We start from the raw sequence: 9,653 nt of genomic DNA, 5'->3' as shown, positions 1-9,653 counted from the left end.
CCTTGGACTGCAAGGAGATCCAACCAGTCCATTCTAAAGGAGATCAGTCCTGGGTGTTCATTGGAAGGACTGATGCTGAAGCTGAAACTCCAATACTTTGGCCACCTCGTGCGAAGAGTTGACTCATTGGAAAAGACCCTGATGCTGGGAGGGATTGGGGGCAGGAGGAGAAGGGGACAACAGAGGATGGGATGGCTGGATGGCACTACCAACTCAATGGACATGGGTTTGAGTGGACTCCGGGAGTTTGTGATGGACAGGGAGGCCTGGTGTGCTGCGGTTCATGGGGTCGCAAAGAGTTGGACACGACTGAGTGACTGAACTGCACTGAATGTATTATGTATTTTCCAGTGATTTCAATATAATAATTCTATGTATTTGGGGGGCCATTTTTTTCAGAGTGTTTAAGAAACATTAAAAGACTTGTTGGTGAAAACTGGTTTCTTGTTTTAATATACTTTATTTATTTGTTTGATGTGGACCATCTTTAAAGTCTTTATTGAATTTGTTACAAGACTACTTCTGTTTTATGTTTTGCTTTTTTAGGCCATGAGGAATGTGGGATCTTAGCTTCCCAACCAGGGATCGAATCTGAGCCCCTGCATTGGAAAGCAAAGTCTTAACCACTGGACTGCCAGGGAAGTCCATTAATGTATTTTTTAAAATTACTTTCAATTAGAGGATAATTGCTTTACAATATTGTACTGGTTTCTGCCCTACATCTACATGAATCAGTCATAGGTATAAACATGTCCTTTCCCTCTGGAAGGTCCCTCCCATCTCCTACCCCATCCCACCCCTCTAGGTAGTCACAGAGCACTGGGTTGAACTCCCTGCAGCACACAGAAAATTCCCACTGGCCATCTGTTTTACGTATGGTAATGCACATGTTTCCATGCTCCTCTCTCAATTTTCCCCATCCTCTCCTTCCCCCACTGTGTTCACAAGCCTGTTCTCCATGTCTGCGTCTCCATTGCTGCCCTGCAAATGGATTCATCAATACCATCTTTCTAGATTCCCTATATATGCATACTGTTAAAATTGAACTATAGATCATGTATAATAGTATGTTAGTTTTAGGTGTACAATATAGTGATCCAACAATCAAATACACTGCAAAATGATCGCCGTGAGAAGTTCAGTAAGTTCTCTCACTCTCCAAAATTATTAGTGTTAATGACTGTATCTCTTGTGCTGTATATTATATCCCCATGACCTATTTATTTGATAAATAGAAGTTTGTATTTCTTAATCCCCTTCACCTAGTTTGCCCAACCCCCCTCCCTCTGGCAACCGCCAGTTTGCTCTGTATCTGTTTTGTTTGTTTTTAGATTCCACGTATCAGTCAGATTATACGGTATTTGTCTTTCTCTGTCTGACTTATTTCACTTAGCATAATACTGTCCTGATTCATCTGTATTGTTGCAAATGGCAAGATTTAATTTTTTTGTTGCTGAGTAATATTCCATTTTATGTACATACCACATCCTCTTTATCCATTCATCTATTTAAAAATATTTTTAGATTTTTAATTGAAGTATAATTGCTTTAAAATGTTGTGTTGGTTTCTGCCATACAACAGCCATAAGCATACATATATCCCCTCCCTCTTGAGCCTCCATCCCATCCCTCCTCCATTTGTCTATTGATAAGACATTTAGAATGTAAGTTCAAAACACTAAGTAATTCCTGAGCCCAATTGTCTTGTAGACTTTAACATAAAATGAAGAAAGATTATGGTAAATAAATATTGAGATTTACCATGAAAAGGGAAGACCATGATAGATACTGCAAAGACATGCGGGTGAAAGTCAAGTCTGTCTTTCTCAAGGACCACCACACTCTCCTTTTCTTTGGCACCAATGTAGCCTGTCTCATTGTGTTTTCAGGGCTCTTTCTTGGTTCCTCTCTCTTCCTCCCTGGCAATCCTATTGGCCCTCAAGGCCAGAGTCAGTCTCTCCTCTTACTTCTTACCATGTGCATCTGACTCTTGCTATCTTCAGAGGTTACTTGTTTCTTGCAGACAGGCTGTGAGAGATCCCAGCTGGTTCCTGGACTCCTTTATAGCTGATATGGACACCACCGGGGGTGTCAGGGCTGGTGTGCACACACCTACCCATCCTTAGGTTGGTCCAGACTTTCACCTGAACTACTTGGTGGAATTGTTGTTAAGGCATTTGTAAAATCCAAAGGACTTTCACCTTCGTGGCTGCAAGTAGGAGTCCTCGCGTTCTCTTGTTCTCCAAGGTCTCCTCCCTTTGGCTGTCACCTGAACTCACTGTCAGCCTGGAAAGGTATTCTAGTCACTGATCTCTGGAATATGCAGCTGATCAGTCTTCTTTTCCTTTTTTTTAAAAAAATAATTTTATTTACTTACTTTTGGCTGTACTGGGTCTTTATTGCTGCTCAGGCTTTTCTCCAGTTGCGAAGAGCCAGGGCTACTCTCTAGTTTCAGTGGTTGGGTTTCTCACTGTGTTGGTTTCTCTTGTGGAGCACAGGATCTAGAGCACAGGCTCAGTAGTTGTGGTGCATGGGCTTAGTTGCTCTGAGGTATGTGAGATCTTCCTGGACCAGGGATTGAACCTACTTATGCATTGGCAGATGGATTGGTTACCCCTGGACCACCAGGGAAGCTCTGGTCAGTCTTCCTGAGTGTCTAGAGCTTCAGCCAGTTTTCTGCTTGGCCTGTGTCATGGTCTCGTTTCTTCCTCTGTGAAGTTGGTGTGGAGCCCTATACCACAGTCACAGGTGTGGAACTTTGTACCAAGGTCACAGGACAAGAATCTCTGGAATTAACCAAGCTCCATAGCAAATGTTGTCATGAACATACTGATCTAAACCAGCTAGTTCTCTGACCTTCAGATTGCAGGTTTCCCAGATAGCGCTAGAGGTAAAGAATCTGCCTGCCAATGCAGAGACATAAGAGACTCGGATTCCATCCCTGAGTCAAGAATATCCTCTGGAGAAGGAAATGACAACCCACTCCAGTATTCTTACCCAGAGAATCCCATGGACAGAGGAGCCTGGGGGGCCACAGTCCGTGAGATCACGGAGTCTGACACTACTGAGCTTTTGAGCACACCATTACCCACCTGCAGCATCCTAAAGCGAAAACGTTAGTCACTCAGTCATGTCTCTTTGTGACCCTCTGGACTGTAGCCCACCAGGCTCCTCTGTTCATGGGATTCTCCAGGCAAGAATACTGGAGTGGGTTGCCATGCCCTTCTCCAGGGATCTTCCCAACTCAGGGATGGAACCCACGTTTCCTGTGTCTCCTGCACTGGCAAGTGGATTCTTTACCAGCTGAGACATAATACAGCATACACTTAGGTAAAGATATCACATTTTGAATGATATACTGCAATAAACTAGGAATTACAGCTTAGATTTCAAATCTTTTTTCCACATAATCCAATTTCGAGATTCTAATCACAATGATCTGTTTAAAATGCAAAACTGATCATTTACTTGAACTTTTCGGTCCTTTTCATTTTTGTCTTTGGCAGATATTTATCCTGTTGTCCTGCCCTAATAACACTGCCTTCTTTATTCCCCAATGTGTCTCAATTTGGAGAAAAAAAATTTGGTCACCTTTTTTGCAAAGCACCTACTATGTGCAAAGTGCTGGTATAGAACTTGTGGTCCAGAATTAAACAGTGCTGCTCCTATTTCCTTAGTGAAAGGAAATGGTAAGTAGAGCAAAGAGTTCATAACATCATATAGAAATAAATGCTGTGATCAACAGTAAGACAGAGAGAGACGGAGGGAGGGAGATAGTTTAAGTATGAGCATTTATTCACATTTAAGTGTTTTTTCATGTGTTCATGTACATAAACTCTTGGTGGGGAGTGGATTGTCTCCTTCCGGGGTTTGAGGGAGGCTCCTATGCATTGTAAATTCCTTCCAGGTGCACTTTTTTTGGACTTTATCTTGTTTTTTAAATTGATTTGGCTGTACTGGGTCTTAGTTGTGGCACAGGGGTTCTTGGTTGCAGCAAGTGGGATCTAGTTCCCTGACCAGAGATAGAACCCAGGCCCCCTGCATTGGGAACATGGACTCTTAGCCACCGGACTACCAATAGTATATAAAGTATATTGAAGAGGAGACTTATTTAGAAATTCACTCACCTAGTTATGAAAGTGAGAAACCTTGCAGTCTGGTTTCTGAGTCTGATACTGAGCAGGGGTCTATGGGACTCCAGGGCACAAAGCCTTTCCATGTCCCCCATTTCTTCGACTACAGGAAACAGCCTTCATTTAGCCCCCATGACCTTCCCTGAGCCCCAGTGGGCAGATTCAAGCAGTTGTTAATTAGGGAAGGGAGGGAATGCAAGACCAGGGAGAAATGGTCAAGAGCGACCTTAGAGCAAGGTCTTGTGTTGTTGTTCAGTCACTAAGTCGTGTCCAACTCTTTGCCAGCCCATGGGCTGTAGCACGCCAGTCTCCTCTGTCCTCCACTATCTCCCAGAGTTTGCTCCAACTCATACCCACTGAGTCAGTGATGCTATTTAACCGTCTCATCCTCTGCTGCCCCCTTCTTTTACCTTCAATCTTTCCCAGCATCAGGGTCTTTTCCAGTGAGTCAGTTCTTTGCATAAGGTAGCCAAAGTATTGGAGCTTCAGCTTCAGCATCAGTCCTTCCACTGAATATTCATGGTTAATTTCTTTGAGGATTGACTGGTTTGATTTTCTTGCCGTCCAAGGGACTCTCAAGAGTCTTCTCGAGCACCACAGACTCCTACTTACCTCACCACTAACCCAGCAGAATGCAAGCCTGTCACTCACTGCCTTGATCCTTATCACCTACCCCTGACCAAGAGCCCAGACTATAAGACCTCTCCCTATTCCCCATTGAGGGGGTGCATTTCTTGAGGTGCTAGCCTACTCTGGTCCCTCTTTGCCTGGCAAAGGAATAAAGCCACTCTTTTTTTCTCCTTCATAACTGTCTTCATCTTTCCACTTGGCATCAGTGCACAGAAAGGCAAGATTTTGGCAGCATTACCTGCAAGCTGGAGAAGCAGAAAGCCAGTAGTAAAATTCAGTTCAAGTCTGAAGGCCTGAGCTCTGAGTTCAAGGGAAGGAAAAGGTGGACATCCCAGTTCAAGAAAAGAGAATGGATTCACGCTTCCTTCGCTTTTTTGATCCATTTGGCCCTCAGCAGAGTGGATGACACCCCGCCTCCACCTGCCCACTATCCTCCGCCACACTGGGGAGGGTGGGGTCTCTTAACTTAGTCTATGGAATCAAATGCTAATCTCTTCTAGAAATATCTTCAGGAACACACTCAGAATTAATACACAACCTGCTAACTGGGCATTCCCTAGCCCAGTCATGTTTCTCCCTATAATTAAACATCACATGTTGTATTATCCACTCAACACCAATAGAAACAGAACAAGGTGACCTAGGTGATTTTTTTAAATTAATTTTATTTTATTTTTAAACTTTACAAATTGTATTAGTTTTGCCAAATATCAAAATGACCTAGGTGATTTTATGTTTTAATTTATTTTTATTTTTTAAACTCTTCTGGGCTTCCCTGGTGGCTCAGATGGGTAAAGAATCTGCCTGCAATATAGGAGACCTGAGTTTGATCCTGGAGTTGGTAAGATCTCCTGGAGAAGAAAATGGCAATCTACTCTAGCTTTCTTCTTGGGAAATCCTAATGGACAGAGGAATCTGGCAGGCTACAGTCCATGGGGTTGCAAAGGAGTTGGACACAACTTAGCAACGAAACAACAAAATACATTCTTGTGGAAGGACTGATACATGGCTGCAGCTTAATGTTCACTCATGATTACTTTCTGCACATTGTTGGGGGTATAACTGATTATATAATTTTATTTTTTTTATTTATTTATTTTTTATTTATTTTTTTTTCTAATTTTATTTTATTTTTAAACTTTACATAATTGTATTAGTGGCGGATTCATTTTGATTATATAATTTTAAATTAAAAAAATTTTATAGGTGTATAATTGCTTTACAGTTTTGAATTAGTTTCTGCTGTACAACAACATGAATCAACCTTAAGCATACATATATCCTTTGCTTCTTGAGCCTCCCTCCTGCTCCTCCCATCCCAGCTTGCTAGGTCATCATAGAGCACCGGGCTGAGCTCCCTGTGCTATACAGCAACTTCCCACTAGCTATCTATTTCACACATGGTAGTGTACATAGGTCTGTAATTTTAAATATTTTAAAACACACGTTAAAGAAAGTAAACAGAGAGGAAATTGGTTTCTATACTATTTCTATTTTCCAAAGAAATTGAAATTATTTCAAAATGTAGTCCACATCAGAATGAAGAAAAAGTTAAATCACAGTCAGTGAAATAAAGATAGTTAAGAGACTATTTAAAGGGCTTCCCAGGTGGCTCTAGTGGGAAAGAACCTGCCTTTCAGGAAATGTAAGAGAGGTGGGTTTGATCCCTGGGTGGGGTAAATCCCCCGGAGGAGGGCATGGCAGTCCACTCCAGTGTTCTTGCCTGGAGAATCCCATGGACAGAGGAGCCTGGTGGGCTGCAGTCCACAGGGTCCCAAAAAGTCAGACATGACTGAAGCGACTTAGCAAATGCACAAAACACTGATTTCTTTGGAATGGCTATTGGCATAGACTTTATAGATTTTTAATAAAGATTTGGACTTTTACTGATAAACATTTAAACAGCCTCTACTTTATTGTGTTAAAACATAAGCTTATGGATATTTCAGTCCCTTGGACTGCAAGGAGATCCAGCCAGTCCATTCCAAGGGAGATCAGCCCTGGGTGTTCTTTGGAAGGAATGATGCTAAAGCTGAAACTCCAGTACTTTGGCCACCTCAGCAAAGAGCTGACTCATAGGAAAAGACTCTGATGCTGGGAGGGATTGGGGGCAGGAGGAAAAGGGGATGACAGAGGATGAGATGGCTGGATGGCATCACCGACACGATGGACATGAGTCTGAGTGAACTCCAGGAGATTGTGATGGACAGGGAGGCCTGGCGTGCTGCAATTCATGGGGTTGCAAAGAATCGGACACTGAGGCATCAGATCAGACTGAGCGACTGATCTGACCTGATCTGATGGATATTTCTGTGTATAGAAATAATTTTTTTTTGTAGAATGTATCCTGACTGAGAGTAAATGTTAAAAATGTTGGTAGAAACTGCCAACAGCACTCCCAGACACAAATGTATTACATTTTTTTCATTTACAAGAGTATCTGACAGTGTCAATAGCCTCAAATTCTCAACTTTGTGGATGAAGTTTCATAAATCTCTTCAAAGCTTTTGATGAGAGGAAGGGGTGTGTCCTCTGGATTGAGTTGTCCCCTGATTGGGTTGTCCCCTGATTGGGTTGTCCACTCTCTTCCCCTATAAAAGGAGAATCAGAAGCAGAAGTTCCTGTACTTTCCACCAAGTCACAGGCTTTCTGCATCTCCAGAGTGGTCAGAGGACAGCACTTGGAAGACAGGGAATCCTGCATAGACCAGAGTTCCAAGCAGGCCTCTTCTGGTGAGTGTGGAATCTCTCTTGATTGCAAGAGAGTGTTCACGTATATACTTGTTTTTTTTGCAAAGTCTTTTTAAGTTGGCAGACAATAGCTCTTAAAGAGGTTACCTTGTTGAAAGTTATTTCCTTGGTGTTAGTGTTAGGAATACTGAAGATTTCGTATATTTTTGAGTCTGAAGATTTTTTAGGATAGTAGCCCAGATTTTCTTCTTGGCATGTGGGATCTTAGTTCCTAGACCAGGGATCAAACCCCATGCAGTGGAAGCTTGGAGTCTTAACCACTGGACCACCAGGGAAATCCCAGGTTGTACATATATATATTTTTTAAAAACAAAATCACTATGAAGTAGAAGTATTTGGCTGTGTTCTTTAAATAGTTCTCTCTGAGAAGTTGTTTTACACACTATGTGTTTAGTTTTCCTTCCTTTCTGTAAAAAAATTCAGTTCTTTGCTTCAAGAACTATTTGAACCTATTGCTTCAAATAGGTCATCAGTTTGGCCTTCCGCAATTTCTTCATCAACAATTGTCATTAATTTTTTCTCCATTCTTACCTCTCTTCCTCCATATCTCCTTCTTTCTCTGTCTCTCTGTTGGCTTTATTGATGCTCACAATACTTAATTATACCTGAAACTACAGTAGATATGGGCTTCTCAGGTAGCTCAGCTGGTAAAGAATCCACCTGTAATGCAGGAGACCACCGTTAGACTCCTGGGTCAGGAGGTTCCCCTGGCGAAGGGATAGGCTACCCACTCCAGTATTCTTGTGCTACCCTGGTGGCTCAGACTGTAAAGAGCCTTCATGCAATGTGGGAGATCTGGGTTCAATCGCTGGGTTGGGAAGACGCCCTGGAGGAGAGCATGGCAACCCATTCCAGTATTCTTGCCTGGAGAATCCCCACAATAGTAGATATTCTTTAGTCTATAACCCTTTTTACTCATTAGGATTCAAATAAACTGGGGCAGTGACTTTAATTTAAACTCAAGGGTTTTAGTACAATGTGGCATATAATTGTTGTTCAGTGGCTAAATCATGTCTAACTCTTTGCCATCCCATGGACTGCAGCATGCCAGGCTCCCCTGTCCTTCACTATCTTCCAGAGTTTGTTCTAATTCGTGTCCACTGAGTTGGTGATGCCATCCAACCATCTCATGCTCTGTCATCCCCTTCCTCTCCTGCCTTCAATCTTTCCAAGCATCAGGGTCTTTTCAATTTTTCTTTAGATCAGGTGGCCAAAGGATTGGAGCTTCAGTTTCAGCATTAGTCCTCCCAATAGATGCTCTGTAAATGGGATGATCAAATAATTTTCCCTCCAAACTTGGGACTTCTAGATCAATGTTCAGGGATAGTGTTAATAATTATGGCAGGACAACAGAAATAAAATAAAAATTTTAGTTTCTCCCTTTAAAAATATTTTCTGAAGACAGAGATGATGGATTTAAATGAAAGGGTGTGCTGATTAGGTTTACATGTTAACCAGATTATTGTGATTAGAGGTTAAATGGATTACATAGAGAAAGGATTAGAAGCCCTAGTGCCAATTAGACAGTCTACCACAAAAGAGATTTTTATCACTGTATAACTGAAGTTGAGTGAATTTATTAGAAAAGTTTAGAAAGTACTTTTTTGAGTTTGAACAGTCTTTTTCAAAAAATATATCTGAGCCCAGTGTAAGGGCAAAGTGAATAAGTGAGTCTGTCAGTGTAAACTGCTAAAGTCCACATTACTCTTCCCTTCATTGGGCATCCAACTTAGTGAGAAAATCAAGATAAAGAGATGATGTGCCCACGTGCTAAGTTTGTGAACCCATGGACTGCAGCCTGCCAGGTTCCTCTGCCCATGGGATTCTCCAGGCAAGAAAACTGGAATGGATTGCCATGCCCTTCTCCAGGGGATCTTCCCGACCCAGGGATTGATTACATCTAACCTGCATTGGCAGGCAGGTTCTTTACTAGCACCACCTGGGAAGTCTGGATAGTATACATACAATTCAAAATTGGAAACATTAATAGGGAAAGTGCAATATTAATCTTAATGACTGGATCAGGAAAGGTCACTCTGTTAAATGGTGTTTTGCAGGAACATTGAAAGGTGCTCAGGACTGATTCGAAAGCTCCAGAGGCAGCGGCTCTGGAGGTCTGAGCCACATCACCGACTCCCTG

This window comes from Bison bison, unplaced genomic scaffold (assembly GCF_000754665.1).
Source record: "Bison bison bison isolate TAMUID 2011002044 unplaced genomic scaffold, Bison_UMD1.0 scf7180017864492, whole genome shotgun sequence".
Classification (NCBI taxonomy): domain Eukaryota; kingdom Metazoa; phylum Chordata; class Mammalia; order Artiodactyla; family Bovidae; genus Bison; species Bison bison.
Note: the sequence above shows the minus strand (reverse complement) of the source record.